The sequence below is a fragment of the Tursiops truncatus genome, chromosome 19 (genome assembly GCF_011762595.2).
Source record: "Tursiops truncatus isolate mTurTru1 chromosome 19, mTurTru1.mat.Y, whole genome shotgun sequence".
NCBI lineage: Eukaryota > Metazoa > Chordata > Mammalia > Artiodactyla > Delphinidae > Tursiops > Tursiops truncatus.
The window spans coordinates 23,649,324-23,667,195 of record NC_047052.1 but is presented as its reverse complement, the minus strand read 5'-3'; the positions used below and the strand labels follow the sequence as shown (position 1 = coordinate 23,667,195).

Sequence of the window (17,872 nt, the reverse complement as noted above, 5' to 3'; positions counted from 1 at the left end):
TGGCCATCTAGTCATATGTTAGACAAATGTGAACTTCTCTTTGGATACTTATTCTGCTTATCAGTGATGGATGGAAGACTGACAAATGATTTCCGTTTTCTCTCCCTAGGCAAGGTATTCTGAAAAACATGGCTCAAGGAGCACCTTGAATAAGTGATGCCTAAGTTGAAGAAGGGTTTCAGTCTTCCTCCCCTCGTTTAAGGTATTCTAACATCACTATGAAGGCTTTAGTCTGGGGATAATAAGAAGTTGAATAAAGCCATACCTTAAAAGCATTTGTGATTTTGATAACAATATATAGATAGTAAATAACAATGGTATGCTTCATCTGGAGGTACAGAACCATGTTTTAGTTAAAGTGTTTGTGGGTAAGAATGAAGAGAGTCACTGCATATTTGCTGAGACTCTTAGCCAATTGCTTTACTGCATTTTCTTTATACAAAACAAAAACACCTGCCTGTTAGATTTGTGCAGACATAAAGTCAGATGAAATTGCACAGTGCAGTGTTGGCTCAGAATAGTAGCAATGGTAATGATAATGATGTTGATAATGAGGATGCTAATGGTATTGATTTACTGAGCACCTACAATGTGCAAGACACTAGCCCAGGTATTTTGTATGTGCTATTATTTTTATTTCTTAATTAACAGTTATTGAATGCCTATTAAGTATCACTGCTGCAGGTACATCAAACTTACTGTTTAAGTACATTACTGTTTCCTAAATAACAGTAAAGGAATACCATTCTAAAAATAATAAATTGGATGTGCAGGGGAGAGACATAATATATCCAAATTTGCATGTTTAATGAGGGGTCTCCATGATCCACAGATTTCACTCTACATTGAGTATCTCATGTTATATATTAAATCCTATTTTATAACAGGCTATCTAAGTTACCACCTGAAGATTTTCATCCTTATATCTGAATAAGATTAGTGTATTCACCCCCATGACCTGTGTAAGTTTCTAAAGCCACTGAAAAATAAAAGACGATACAGAGAATCTCATATTCCATTGTCTAAATCCTACACAAATGAGTTTCCTCAAAAATAAAGAAGACTATTAAATTGTTATTCCCAGGGTTTTCATGATGCTCTTACCTCTGATGACCAAAAATTAAAAGGTAATAATGAATACATTAACTTCATTTATATTGAATTATCAAGGGAAAGAATGTTACTGTTTTAGGAGGAATTTATTTTAAATACGAGGGAGTAACTTGAGCAGCAAAAGGGAAAAGGAAAGATGAAGGAGGCCATGAGCATTTTTTCACTTAAACTGGACTTTCCTCATTTCTACATCAGTTTGGTTTGTGTAGGGAGACTGAAGACACAATATCATCTAAAAGAAATTCCCTCTTTATCACATTTCAGGATCAGTTGCCTTGTCAATCTGAGAGGCAGTACAGAGCTTGATGATAACATTCCAACACCAGAATGCCTCATGTTTTTTATAAGACATTGAAGTTTATTTCACCATTTTTTGAGTGCTATCAGTTGCACCAGATACTCGTCATCATTCTCCCAAACTGTCCTGTGCCTCCATCATTGCTGAACCTCTCCCAGTCTCTTCCACTGCACCACTCAGGACCACCGATCATGAAAAAGCAACTCTCTATGCCCCTAATCTCATTGCACCAAGGTCTTGTCTGTTTCCCTAACTGCCATTGAAATCTTCTGAGAGAACACTGCACGTTATTTCAGCCCTACCTCCCTTTTGTTTATTTTTTTTAAAATTTTAATGGAGTTTAGTTGACTTACAATGTGTTAGTTTCAGGTGTACAGCAAAGTGAATCAGTTATACATATACATATACACACTCTTTTTTAGATTCTTTTCCCATATAGGTCATTACAGAGTATTGAGTAGAGCTCCCTGTGCTATACAGTAGGTTCTTACTAGTTATCTACTTTATATATAGTAGTGTGTATATGTCAATCCCAATCTCCCAATTTATCCCTCCCCCTCCTTACTCCTCCTTACTCCTCCTTACTTATGGTTATAAGTTTGTTTTCTACATTTGTAACTTTCTTCCTTTTGTTTAATACATATTTTCTGAGATACTGTATGTTTGGCCCTGTGATGGGCCCTGGAGGAGAGCAATGAACAATGGAAGCACATGTTCCACCAACTTAAGGGAGCTTATTACAGCCAAGCACAGAGAGCTCCACAGGGAATTAATCAATCAATGATCATTTGTATGAAGGAAAAGACAGAATGATATGAAGTCTTTAACAGACTTGGAGAAAGTGATGATAATCTGCGACTGGAAGGATGAATAGGAATTAGAGTCTTCTGGGCAAAATCAATGGCATGTGTGGAGACTCTGAGGCCTTCATACTTGAAGGACAAAAAACAGGTCTGTAAGGCAGAGAGTACAGCTAGAAAATATAGGGATGTTGGCATGGTTACACTGTGCAGAACATTATCAGTCCTGTTATAAATTTTGATCTATATCTGAAAAGCAATGGAGAAACACTGAAGTTCGGTAAGTAGGAACATGTCATAATCAGAGGATGCATTAGAACAGGGCAGTATGAATCCAGACAACCAGTGTGGAGGTTAGGCAGAAGTCCAAGTGAATTCTAGTTTCTTGAAGTAGGATGGTGAGAGAAGGCACAGTGGTCGAAAAGTAGAAGGTGACCCTTATTTATTGTAAAATGACTCAAATCCACCTACATTTATTTCTCAGAGCAACGGGAAAGCACCCGAGTATTGGGCTGGCCAAAAAGTTCATTTGTTTTTTTGGCTGCAAGATGGCTCTAGTAGCGCTTAGTTATCTTTAACTTCATTTGAAACTATTTTGTCAGACTGTATTGTGACAGCTGTCATATCAGTGTGCATTTTAAAAAAACTTATCAAAATTGGTGAATTTGTGCGTAGCCATTTTAAAATTAAGATGGAAGAAAAAAGCAACATTTTTGGCATATTATGCTTCCGTATTTCAAGAAAGGTTAAAATGCAACTGAAACGCAAAAAAAGATTTGGGCAGTGTATGGAGAAGGTGCTTTGACCGATAAAACATGTCAAAAGTGGTTTGTGAAGTTTCATGCTGGAGAGTTCTCGCTGGATGATGCTGCACGGTCGGGTAGACCAGTTGAAGTTGACAGTGATCAAATTGAGACATTAACTGAGAACAATCAGTGTTATACCATGTGGGAGGATAGCTGACATGCTCAAAATATCCAAATCAAGAGGTGAAAACCATTTGCACCAGCTTGGTTATGTTCATCGCTCTGATGTTTGGTTTCCACATAAGTTAAGCGAAAAAACCTTATTGACCGTATTTCTGCAGGCAATTCTCTACTTAAACATAATGAAAACGTTCTGTTTTTAAAACAAATTGTGGTGGGCAATGAAAAGTGGATACTGTACAATAATGTGGAACGGAAGAGATCGTGGGGCAAGCGAAATGAACCACCACCAACCACACCAGAGGCCGGTCTTCACTCAAAGGAGGTGATGTTGTTCATATGGTGGGATTGGAAGGGAGTCCTCTATCGTGAGATCCTTCCGGAAAATGAAACGATTAATTCCAACAAGTACTGCTCCCAATTAGACCAACTAAAAGCACTCGACGAAAAGCATCCGGAATTAGTCAACAGAAAATGCATAATCTTCCATCAGGATAACGCAAGACCACGTTTCTTTGATGACCAGGCAAAAACTGTTACAGCGGACAACCCTGGTGGCACAGTGGTTAAGAATCCACCTGACAATGCAGGGGGCACGGGTTCAAGCCCTGGTTGGGGAAGATCCCACGTGCCGCAGAGCAACTAAGCCCGTGCACCACAATTACTGAGCCTGCACTCTAGAGCCTGCGAGCCACAACTACAGAAGCCCGTGTGCCACAACTACTGAAGCCCGTGTGCCTAGAGCCCGTGCTCTGCAACAAGAGAAGCCACCGCAAGGAGAAGCCTGCGCACCGAAACAGAGTAGTCCCCGCTCGCCACAACTAGAGAAAGCCTGCGTGCAGCAACGAAGACCCAACGCAGCCAAAAATAAATAAATAAATTTATAAAAAAGAAAAAAAAAAAAAAAAACTGTTACAGCTTGGCTGGGAAGTTCTGATTCGTCCGCCATATTCACCAAACATTACACCTTCGGATTTCCATTTATTTCAGTCTTTACAAAATTCTCTCAATAGAAAAAATTGCAATTCCCTGGAAGACTGTAAAAGGCACCTGGAACAGTTCTTTGCTCAAAAAGATAAAAAGTTTTGGGAGGATGGAATTATGAAGTTGCCTGAAAAATGGCAGAAGCTGTGGAACAAAACGGTGAATACTTTGTTCGATAAAGTTCTTGGTGAAAATGAAAAATGTGTCTTTACTTAAAAACCGAAAGAACTTTTTGGCCAACCCAGTATGTGTGGTAAGGGAATGCCATGCTCAAAACCATGTTTCGGAAATATCACTCTTGCTACTATAGAACCAGATTGGAGGAGATCAATAATAAATATGACCGGGGACTTGCTTCTAACCAATAAAATGTAGCAAAGGTGACCAGGTGTATATGGTTGTGTGGATGTGATGATTTTCTCTGAGATTGTAATGTCTACCACGCCGAGACTGTCTTTTGCTGGCTGTGAAGAAGCAAGTTTCCACATTCTGAGCTGCCATTTGGAAAATCTATGTAGCAAGAAGTGGAGGGTGCCCACCAGACACAGGTAGCAAAGAAACAGAGCCCCTCAAGGATCTGAATGCTGACAACAACCATGAGATCTTGGAATTGAGGTCTTGCTTATCAAGCCTCAGATGAGACCTCAGCCCCTGTTGAAACTTTGATTACAGCCTTGTGAGGTTCTAAAGCAAGAGGATCCACAGACCTCCTGAATGTGTCCTGACCCACAGGAACCATGAGATAGATAATGTGTGTTGTTCAAAGCCATGAAATTTGTGGTAACAGTGTTACACAGCAATAACTAATAGATGCATTCAGTTTTGAATGTGCTTGTTGTTAACCAAGGTGCCTCAATCTCACATTTACGCGTCACACGGACAGTCTGAGCTGTAGGCCTGGAACTCAGAGAAAAGCTCAGAAATAAGATGCTAATTTTGGAGGGTGAATTTAGAAAATAATAAAAGAGGGGGGAGGGTCATAGGAACAAAGGGTAAGGATATCGTCTGAAGTAAAGCTAATGGAATAATCAATTATTTGTTTTGGACAGATTAACTTAATTCTGAAAATGTATCATAAACAAAAATATCAGAGACAAAGACTCAACTTTATGTACATGCTCAGAGAATTCAGAAGCAGCATGCTGACTGAGAAAGGAAGTCCGGGTAACCTTTCTAACACACAGCTATGCCTCAAAGCCTGGGCAAAACTGACACTTTTTGAAATATTGCATGTCAGGCAGAGTATTTTTTCCTTTCATATAATTTTCCTTTTCAAACCCCTCTTAAAAGAAGAAACTCAGATTGAGAGGGGTAAATTCCCTCCTCATGGTCATTCAGTAGTTAGGATAAGATCCACAATTCAAACAGTCTGGCTTCAAAGCTCGAGCTTTTATCTTTGAGCATTTCAAGAAAGCATTAAATCAGACACAAAGAAGCACATTTTTATACTCTTTACACCGTCCTAAGCCTAACCTTGAATCCCACATTCTAAGAATCCCCCACTCTGTAGAACTTAAAGAGCTACAGATATATCTAAAAAGTCAGGGAAATCTTAGCATTAGTCAGGCATATCTTTTCTGTTCAAAGCAAATGCCAAGTCTGATGTGTTAGAATACCCCTTCAAAATCTAACATTGCCCTTGTCCCTGCAGCTGGGGGTAAGGGAGCTTCAAAATGGCCTTTATCGCCATTGCTGATAGCACAGCAATAACTCACTTTAATCACAACACTTTGAAATATCTTCAGATCAAAGGTGTTTTACTTGATGGACATAATGCAAAAGCTCCCATCCAATATTTAAAACAATTACACACCTTTAAATTCATCCACCTGCTTGCTCATTTGAATACGACACTAATTGCTTATACACACCGGATTCCTTAGACCTAGGAAAGGAGAGATGATGCTGACATATTTTCCATTGTGCAAGAATCAATCCTTAAGCTATTAAGCAGAGCCCACACAGTCCTGCTCATACAGCCTCTGCTCTGCTCACAGGACTTGACTTCTGAGCAGGGGATTCCATGGGCCTCGTTCTCGTCACTTCCAAAGATCTTAAGAAACAGCAGCAGGTCCCCTGAGTCATGAGGAAACATGAAATTTTAATTGATACCCTGCCATGCAAATCTTAGGCAAGCCAAGTTCCCAGGGGTATCTCTTGGTACCCCTCGGCCGCCTAGGTAATCATGGTTTCTGCTATGATAGTTTTTCCACATCTTTCACAAGCCTCAAGAAAGCAGGTTATCTTCCCTGACAGACTATGTGCCCCTTGAAGGCATGTGTCTTGGTGTGGCATTTACCAAAACGTGAACTTGCATTTTACATAACATGTTCACTTTCCAAAATATGGCACTCTAGGTAGACAAAGAATCAGCATCAATTAATTTCAAATCCATAGCAACAGATGTGGTATATCCATTTCATTCTCCCTTTAACCATTCAGATTATACTGAAGACATTCAGTTTTATGCCAGTATATGTTTAACACCTTTGTAATATTTTCCAAAATCCCTTTATATAGTAAGGAATACCAGGCTTGGGGATAAGAGCCTTTGGCAGGCAACAGTGTCTATACAAAAATTAATGACTTTTATATGTTTATATATATATCTCACATTATACTTATCTAATAGTATGTATATTTTTCATGATATTTATCTAATATATTTATCTGACACTTATCTTCTCTATTTATGGCAAGTGATACAGGATGTAGGATAAAGTTTTTTTTTTAATGACAATTTATATAAATAAAATTATAATAGTTTTCTCTAACATAACAGTTCCATGTAGGCTAATGGCATATTTGAGACTGGACAATAATCCTGGAGGTGCATTTCTAAGGGCTAAAGACGGGTTCGTTGCTGTAAGGAAACTAGTGGGAATTCGCTACAAGCCCTGCTGACTCCAGAGAATGTACTCTTCACCACTAGGTCTTTCTCTCTGCAAACACTGCTTTGATCTCTGTGACCTCACTGTCTATAAATGCAGGTGCTCACTACATGTCTGTTAAATGATTTGATGAAAACCTTGGAGAAAATAGAGGCATGGAGGTTGAAACAAAAAGATGAAATAAAGTGGCAGAGGCAGAACAGTAGTTTTGTTTTCTTTGGAATGAATGTAGCTTTAATTAGCGAATTTCTGTTAGGAATAAGGTGGGATTTTTTTCAGGTTGATGGGATACTTAAACTTCCCACAGGTGCGGATTTACCACTGGCAGAACTAACCCTGGCCTTGACATGGAAGTTCCCCCTTAGCTGCCTTGAGCTTGGCACACAATGAAAGGTCACCCCAAATAACATACCTAATATTAAAGTCAGCCTCCAGCTTTTCCAGAATACAAAAAGAAAAGAGGGGACGAGGGGAGAGGAATCAAAAGGATAAGTAAATATAAAAATCAATATATTCGGGCTTCCCTGGTGGCGCAGTGGTTGAGAATCTGCCTGCTAATGCAGGGGACACGGGTTCAAGTTCTGGTCTGGGAGGACCTCACATGCCACGGAGCAACTAAGCCCGTGAGCCACAACTACTGAGCCTGCGCGTCTGGAGCCCGTGCTCCGCAACAAGAGAGGCCATGATAGTGAGAGGCCCGTGTACCGCGATGAAGAGTGTCCCCGCTTGCCACAACTAGAGAAAGCCCTCGCACAGAAACGAAGACCCAACACAGCAAAAGTTAAAATAAACAAAACAAAACCAAACAGAATACCCTGTGGAATATCTTTGCATCATTTAAAAAAAAAATCAATATATTCACTGGTTCATTCACCAATCTTTGTAAACTTGGTAGACCTGGTTTCAAGCTTGGGTGTTGAGAGAAACCAGACTCAAAAGCAAAAGCAGTGTGTGAGTCCAGCTGCATAAAGCACAAAGCAGGCAAAACTTCTCTATGCTTATAGAAGTGAGGATATTGGGAGGAAGCACAAAAATGAATCTTGCAGTGCTGGGAACTCTTCTGATTTTTTATCTGGGTGCTGATTACACGTCTGTTGGGTCTGTGAGCTTGTGCTCTTATAGTATATGCATTTTACTGTGAGGCTATTACACTTCAATGCATAATTTAAAAATATGTATGGGGACAAGAAAAGGCCAAAATGTAGAAAAGCCTGAAGAGAAATAAGAATTGCTGTCTACGCTTATGAAAAAGTCTAACTTAGCCATGCCTTTAGTGCTACATCACGCAGTGGCGACAATGCCAGATTCACATCACATGGTCTTATTTCCGTCGCTGTGTGGTCCCCGAAAAGGCCCTCACAGTGCACTTGTGTCTTGTTGACTGGAGCTGTGAGACACTATAAGAGTAGCTCTTAAGATGGATAGTGGCACTTCTCCTTTCATTTAACTTTGACATTGTAACTTGTTACCTATACACAAATGAATGGGGAATGTTTGATATTGTTTCATTGTCACCAAATGGTATCAGTGGCCTAATAATTACACAGGAATAGCAATACAAAAAAAAAAAAAATACTGGGGTGATTATCATTATTCAGATGATGCTGTCAAGGTGAGAAAAAGACAATAAAGACATGCTCAGGAATGAATTTTGCCCTTTGTTTTCTGTCTTGATCATCTAGTTTTTCTTTTAATACTAATTAAAATTAATACTAATTTTAGAAAAGAACAAAGCACAGAAGACTGTAGGTTATCTTACATCCATTAATAGGATCTGAGAACATAAATGGATGGAAGAGTGACACTGCATCCAGCATGAAGAGTCTTTTTTTCAGACTGAACTCAGAATATTCCTTCTCTCAATGTCTCTTTCTCTCCCAGTTCAAGGAGATGCATGGCCATTTTACAAGCCAGGCAGAGGGATATCCCATATCCCACTCCGGTTCTAACTTTCCCAAGGATTTAAATTTCAGTTCATTGCTTTTATATGGGCAGCAGTCAATGGCAGTAAAAGAAAAAAGAAAGAAAAAACCCTCTTATTATATTATGAAGATACTCACGACACATTATTAATATCCATCCATACAATGCCTTGCCCTGAAGAGCCAGGATCTTTTATAAGGAAGACACAAAAGTGATAGTGTCTTCTCTAGGTTCATATAATGAGAAAACTGCACACCGAGTGAGCATAAATATTTATCATTTTATACACTGTTTACATAGCCAAGAAGAAAGACGCTTCTATAGCTACTCTGATAGACCAGAATTTCTTTGAATAATTCCTTTTCACTGGCACCCATAGCATCCAGCAGACAATTTTATATTTCTTAGGAAATTTTTGTTTCTAGGAAATATAGTATCGCCCCACCTGGTCTTTTTGAGTCATATATGGAGAGATGGAAGTATCATGGAAACCAGAGATGGGAACTGAGATTCAGTGTGTTTCTAGGACCAGAGACTAAGAAATCCAACATGTGAAACATAGTTTTTCTGTTTCTCTAATATATATCATGAAAGGATGATGTCTACCTGATGGTTCCTAAGTTCACATATTTTTACACTGAGCTGCCTGGAAAAATACTATTTCAGTATTTTCACAGTCCCCATGGCAAATGCCTGGGATTGAGGTCATTGAACTAGATTGGTGAAATGTCTACCTGTGTTTGAAAACAGAAGCAACACTTCACAGACTGGCTGGTGGTTATCCACACTGCCAACGGGGAGATGGACCGTGACTAGAGAATAAACACAGTGTGAGTATAGCTGACATTAGGTGGGTGTTCACTACAGCCTCGAAAAAGGAAGGCTCTCCATAGTTGGTTGTTGACTACAAGATGCTCACTCCTGTATTCATTCTTTTTTTTTTTTTTTTTGCATAAACTTTCAAAAAGCAGAAATAGGCAGAGTAGCAGTGGTAGAGACAACTTGGTGAACAGTGTCCATAAACACATATTCAAAGACTAGAAACAGGAGGACCCATTTTGACAGAAGAAAGGAAAGATAAAAAAAATCCTCTGGGCAGCATTTCCTAAAGGCATGGAGGTCTGACAGCATATTAAGATAATTCCTATTTACAGTGTGATCACTGTAACTCATGCAAGTATATCTGTTCATCTCTATATTAACTAATTGCTTCCTACTCTAGGTTTTCTACCATAGTTTTTGCCTGCTAACAAACGAGGGATATCGTTACAGTGTTTTACAGATTACTCATAGGGCTTTCTGGTAAATATTTTGGTTAAATCAATTAAAATTTCTTTTTTTTTTATTTTTTATTTTTTTAACATCTTTATTGGAGTATAATTGCTTTACAATGGTGTGTTAGTTTCTGCTTTATAATTTCTTATAAAACTAAATATATTCTTACTGAGTGATACATCAGGTATACTCCTAAGTATTTCAACTGAATTGAAAACTTATTTCTAAACAAAAACCTGAACAGGAATGTTTTCATAGTAGCTTTACATATAAACACACAAAACTGGAAGTAATCAAAATATACTTCAATAGACGAAAGGATAAACAAACTATGGTAACCCCCATACAATGGAATACTATTTAGTGTTTAAAAGAAATGAACTGTCAAGCCATACAAAAATTTGAATGAATCTTAAATGCATATTGCTAAGCAAAAGGCCTATATACTATTTTAGGATATTTTAGAAGAGACAAAGTTATAAATTCAGTAGACAGATCAGTGGATACTAGGGGTTTAGGGAATGAGGAAGTTAACAGGTAAAGCTCAAGGGCTTCTTTTTCAGGTTGTAAAACTATTCCATCTGATACTGTAATGATGGACATGTGGCACAATGGACTTATCAAAACCATTAGAACTAACTTTACAGCACAAGTAAAACTGAATACATGCAAATGTTTTAAAAATTAGGATGTGGGGTTTCCCAAGATGGACTGCAAACAGTGACAAAATAATATAACTATATTACCATTGTATTTGTAAAACTTAAGTATATATATATATATACATACCTCCACATGTATTTGTCCTCCCTCTATCATCTGAGAGGGCCTAGTATCAAAGATAACCCAGCAGCAGCTAGTATACCTAGCACTCAGGGCTCCTTAGAGGTATAGCTAAAAAGAACCAGGGCTCCTTAGAGGTATAGCTAATTCTAGAAGCTAGGCAATAAATATACAAGATGAACCTGAAGCATCATGCACTGTAGGAAGGTAAGAATGTATATAAGTGCTAAAAAGCAAACAAAAAATAATGGTCATATGTGGAAGGGACACAGGTGACAACTAAAAGAGTTCCCAATGCCCAAAGCTGGAAAAAAAAAAATAGGCAGGAAAATAAAGTTGCATTGGATTATAACAAAGTATAAAATAACCCTTGAGTACTATTGATTAAATAAAAGAAAGAACAGAAGGAAGGAAGGAAGGAAGGAAGGGAGGGAGGGAGGAAGGATGGAAGGAGGGAAGGACAATCACCTATGCACAAGAAATCCACATGAGTAATGTAGATAACTATGTATGGGGGAAGCATGACTTGCCACTCTTTAAGAATGTGCTGCACATAGTGACTTCCTTCTAAAAGGTACAGTGTAGAAAGCAGAACAAAAGAGTAACTTTACAGGAGAGAAACCTGACAAACTTAATACCTCAGCCAGGTGATCAAGGTTCACATCAACAGGGGTAAATCCTATGGATAGTATGTATTGATATAATGTGACGAAATGGCAGTCTTCCTCCCCAATATTCTACCCCATGAGACAAATCTCAAATGAGGGAAATTCTACAAAAGTACCTGACCAGTACTCACCACAATTGTTAAAATGCAGTGTCAAGGGCTTCCCTGGTGGCACAGTGGTTGAGAATCTGCCTGCTAATGCAGGGGACACAGGTTCGAGCCCTGGTCTGGGAGGATCCCACATGCCGCGGTGCAACTAAGCCCGTGAGCCACAACTACTGAGCCTGCGCGTCTGGAGCCTGTGCTCCGCAACAAGAGAGTCCGCGATAGTGAGAGGCCCGCGCACCGCGATGAAGAGTGGCCCCCGCTTGCCACAACTAGAGAAAGCCCTCGCACAGAAACGGAGACCCAACACAGCAAAAATAAATTAATTAATTAATAAACTCCTACCCGCAAACATCTTCTTAAAAAACAAAAAATGCAGTGTCAATATTGGTTTATTAATTTTAACAAAGTACCATACTAATGTAAGATGTTAATAATAGTGAAATGTGGGTATGAGGTATATGGGGACTCTCTGTATAATTTGAAACCTTTCAATAAATCTAAAACTATACTAAAATAAAAAGTTTATTTAAAACCAAAAGAAGTTCCACACTTAAGCATATGATTTTCTATTTTTTAAAAAATTCCATAGCTGGGAACAGATGTTCACTCCGTATGTATCCAGAGATATGACCCTAAGTCAAGGCTGATACAGGGACACAATAGCTCTAGAAGAAAGAACACTGATACCCCATTTAATAAGTCTCTGACTTTGGATTCTGACTCTAATACATCCTAAATTAAGTCAATCTGGCCACACAAACTGCATTAGTGTGCCAGGGTTGCCGTAAGAAAATGCCACAGCCTAGGTGATTCACACAACGGAAGTTGATTTTTGTACAGTTCTGGAGGCTAGAAGTTGAAGATCAAAGTGCTGGCAGGGTTGGTTTCTCCTGAGGTCTCTCCTTGGCTTGCAGATGGCCACTGTCTTACTGCCTTGTCACACAGTTGTCCTTCTGTTCATATGTACCCCTGGTGTCTCTCTGTGTGTCCAGATTCCTTCTTCTTGTAAGGACACCAGTTAGATTGGATTAGCCCCTGCCCATATGTCCTCACTTAACCTTAATTACCTCTTCAAGGGCCCTACCTCCAAAAACAATCTCATTCGTAGGTTCTGGGGGTTAGAGCTTCAGCATATTAATTTTGTCGAACAGAATGCAGCCCGTAACACAAATACATTTCTGTTTATTTTTTTTCAGTAAAAATATGATAATAACATGTAACCTATAAGACATATAATTCTTATGTAATATATGATGTGCAATGATAATACTTGACATATATAATGTTCTTTTCTAAAAAATCTATACAGTGTTTTCCATAGTACCTAGCCTACAATAGAAACTAAATAAAGTATATCTGTCATGGCTTTGTTCTCTATCAGTTTAGCTAAACTGGGATTATATTTCTAGAATTCCCTTCCCTGTACTGTCCTGGTTAGGTTTGGCATGCGATTTTGAAGGCAGAAGTGAAGAAGACAGACAAAATACTAGTGTAGGATATCGGGCACTAGGGCAGCACACGTCTGACTCAGCAGATTCTCAAGCTCACCATGCTGGCACAGAGCAGAATCCCGCTCATAGCTCCTTCAGCAACCATAAGAGGTGCTCCTTCAGAATGTCCAAGTCCCGGGCCAGGTCCATGCACAGCCATGTGACAAAGGGCACCAGCTTCTCCTGAAGGTCATCTGCCACGTGGAAAATTGAGGTGGGAGAGCCAGGTACAGGCTCCTTTTGGATGCCAGCATATTCCTGGTCTCTTCCACTTCACTTCCAGCTTTCCTTCCCATCACCCGATGCAGAGACAAGAGCTCTTCTATCAGCTCTATTGTTGTATATGGTCTAACCCCTACAATAACTCCTCCGTTACTCTGTGGACTGTTAGCGGTTCTGCATGTCTGACGGGAGCTCTTATTTTTACCCGTGATAAGACCTTGAGTACATTTTAAGCTTGTGTGCGTCAGTTTTCTCTTTTTAAAAATAAGAATAATAAAATTCACTTCATAAGGTTGTTGTTACAATTAAATGAATGTACCTGAATAGTGTGTTTGGCATGAAACAAACTTTTTAAATGTTAATCTCTATGTAGTCATAAAACAATTATTCATTGTGCTAACCTTAAATGAATAACATTGCTTTGGATTTCAGAAGAAACACACATAGGCATTTCAACACCTATTCCAGAGACGCTTATTTGATGAATTCCCCCTCTCCTACCCCCATGTATTTCTTGAACTCAAACCACTCTTGTGGCTTGCAAAGATTCATAAATGGCAGATAATGAGATCCGAAAAGTCTGACGTGGTTATAAGGAGAAGACTCCTTGGTGTAAAGCTCCCTGACAAAAAAAAAAAAAAGAAAAGAATAAAATCATCTTCAACAGTGGCACAAATATGGTTATACTGACTTTAAACTCTTCCAGCACAGACACAAGGAATAAAACCTTGTTCCCTTAGAAGTGGAGACGCGTCTGAGACAATCCATATGTTCTCACTTAGAGCCTCATGATGTAACAAGCTTTTGTCTTTTTTTTTTTAGGATATCTAATTATAATATCAAATACACACACATGTAAACACATACACACTTAAATTTCTTTCCTCCATATATCTACATACTTATCTTTATCCTCAGTTCTTTTAACAGCTTGTATATCTTCTCTACCATCTTTTATCTACAGGCATACTCCATTTTATTACACTTCACTTTATCACCCTTCACAGATACTGAATTTTTCACAAATTGAAGGTACGTGGCAACCCTGCATTGTCAGATGACGGTTAGCATTTTTTAGTAATATTTTAAAATTAAGGTATGTACATATTTTAAACATAATGCTATTGCACATTTAGTAAAATACAAAATAGCATAAACATAACTTTTATTTGCACTGGGAAACCAAAACATTTGTGTGACTTGCTTTATTGTGGTGGTCTAGAACCCAACTGGCAAGATCTCTGAGGCATGCCTGTATTGATCTATTTGCCTATCTATGCATGTAACTATCTTGCCATTTAAATTTCATCATATTTTTCTCTATGTAACATTACTGATAAGGAGAATAGGAAAAATGGCACATATCTCACACAACTGTGATTGCTATATAACCAAAGAATAAAAGCAATTTGGGTCTAAAACTCAAATGGCAATTTTCCAAGTCCAATGAATCCAGGAAGTACAACTATTAAGTCCATTATGCACAAATATCAAAATTAAAGAAATAACATTAATACACACATAAAGACTCTAGGAACCCCTATCAGCTCTGAGAGGCAAGGAGGGCATGACAGACACCAAAAATATATTGACAAATGTGTCCCACATTCATTTTCAGCCAAGACTTCAGGATTTCACAAATGCATGTTTCAGAGCTGCCCTGACATGCAGTGGATTCATTTCTCTGACAGGCTAATGTGGGTAAAGGCTGAACTCTATGTGCTTTTTCTCTCTAGCCCCTTTTAATTCATGATTTCCTGAAATGGCTATACAACAAAAACTTGTAACCCTGTGGGTACTGATGCTAATTCACAGAGCTCTAGACACAAGCATGGCTTGAATAACTTAAGAATGATTTGCCCTTTTGCATCTAGAGTCAATAAATGTGTTGAATCCTAAAATATTAATTCTTAGGTGAGGACAAAGAGAAAGACAACAGGATCATGGAATTGTCCAGATAGTAGTCCCCCTTTGTTTCTCAACTTTCCATCTGCGATCAATGTTTTTGTTAAGTGTTTTGATTTTCCTTAGAAATGCAGGTTTACTGATATGAGAATACTTTTCAGTATTTCAAGTACAGAAGATTACTTGAATAGAAAGCAGTAGATGTCTTATCTTTTCAGAAAGGTTCACGGTAGACCCGGAGTATTATTCGCCATAGGAACTCTCTCTGACGACAGGCTAGTTGGTGTAATTTCCAGAGAGGTTATCCAATGTACCCAGAAATAGGAAGAATCAAAATGTAAGTGAGTAGAAGACATATTTCTGAAGAACTTAAAGAGACACTAGGATAATCAACTTGAGCTTAATGTGATAATCAAATTGTTAATCAAATTGAGTTTAATTCTAATGAGTGATCACAGGGATAAAATGGAGGGAAAAAGTAAGAGGGAAAGAAACAGAATGTTAGCCTTAGCTACTGTTATGAATAGGCTTAGAAACCATTGTTTAATCGGTACATTGATGGAATGACCTGGTTTAAAGGCACAGGTTGAGACATATAGTCAATGTTGCTTCTTCACTTAGATACTGTTAATGCTGAGTCAATGCTTTAATTTTAATCTTCTAGAACACCAATTCAAATTATGAGATACTCATGAATGGGAGATACAGGTCTCTAAATTAATCCTATTCCACAGGGAGTGACCCTGTTCACCAGTGGGGATGGAGTTAGGGGCAGAGTGTTAAATTTGTTTTCAATAGGTTCAGATTTAAGGTACTTATGTAACTTATTGAAATATATTTTTGTAATATTCTATTATATAGGACAAAAGTGACACCAACATTACGACTTGTAAAATCGAATGAGGTATTTCATCACATTCTCTTGTGATTTATACAATTCTGAAAAATTTTTATTGGCTAGTGATTGAGAATTCATATTCTAGAAAGAATTCAAAGATTTCTAGTATTTATATGAAATTCCTAAGTCAACAGACCAAATCTACAAGAAGAGACCATTGAAAACACCTAGTTTATGTTGGCCATGAAACCCCAAAACAAGGTGGGTCTGAAGCTCCTGAGCCAGTCCTATAATGAGTAGTTCTAGAATTTTAACTATTTTCAAAGTGAATGAAAGTTGGATTTATATATACATGTGTATACATATATATATACATGTGTATACATATATATATATATATATATATATATATATATATATATATATTTTTTTTTTTTTTTGCCACACCACGAGGCTTACAGGATCTTAGTTCCCCAACCAGGGGTCGAACCTGGCCTCCGGCAGTGAAGACACAAAGTCCTAATCACTGGACCGCCAGGGAATTCCCCTCTATATACTTTTAATAACTTCCCTAAGCTATCCTACCTGCATTCATGTATGGGTTGATATTTAGCCCAAAGAACATTAAAATTAAAGACATCAGGTATATGAGTTGACCTAAAAATAGTAAGAATCCCATTAGGGACAATACAATCAATTAATTATATTATTGCATTATCACCTAGTTGATTAATAAAATATCATCTTATAATTTAGAGAGTAAAGAAGAGTAAGCATTAAAGCAAAATTTGATGGAAGGAGTTTTCTCATCACAGAAGGCATTCAAATAAACCTTGTTTATATCCCCATCATTATACCCCAAAGTTGTTCTGAGCCATAATGCAGAAATAACATAATGGCTCTTGGAAGGATAATTTGTTTTAGGTACCTCTCACAGTTAACTGCCAATAATTTTCCCATTTGGATACTCCAGTAATTTCTAAGCCATAGATCATTTAGGGAGACCTTTGGGAACCACTAAAATCCACATATCAGAAATCACTGCTTCACAGATACAAGATTCATCTATTACACCAACTGTCTACGTATTCCTAATGGAGGTTACCTTCCTTATGCAGAACAGAAACTACACAATCCTCACCCCATCTTAGAGTTTTGGAACCACAGCTGTTACAGGCATTCATCTCAGGTAGAGAAGCTGGATTTCTTTTTAAAGTGTTTATTTCAATCCTCATGATTTCCCGCCCATGTTTTCCTAAAGAATTTCAATTTTGTTCATCAGCCCGAATCAAATAAGACAAAAAAGATAATCAAATCCATCAAGATATGTTTTCCCCTTTCTCACTTAGCATCTCTCCTTTGAAATAGAGAAATTCTGCCAAATCCTTTTCAAATCTAGCTGAGAGAGAGGAAGAAAGCCACAACCTCTAAATTACAAAGAAGATGTATGTTAGGTTTAAGACAATTTGTCAGTATGAACATTCTTTGATCTTTTAAGCTTCTGTGACATAAACTGTTTCTTTAATAATAACAAAATATGAAAATGAATCTCTTTATCAGTTGGGGAATCTTCTTTATATGGGATGAAAATACGTATTGGGCAGTGACAAGAATAACAAGCTAATCCATGTAAGCTATAGTCATCATAG

General features: G+C 38.0%; 1 protein-coding gene across 2 annotated transcripts in view; it reads right to left on the bottom strand.

Annotated features, from left to right (window-relative positions):
- Positions 1-17,872, bottom strand: part of CDH8 (cadherin 8) — a 354,111-nt gene that overhangs the window by 216,997 nt on the left and 119,242 nt on the right. The gene's annotated exons all lie outside the window — the stretch shown is intronic.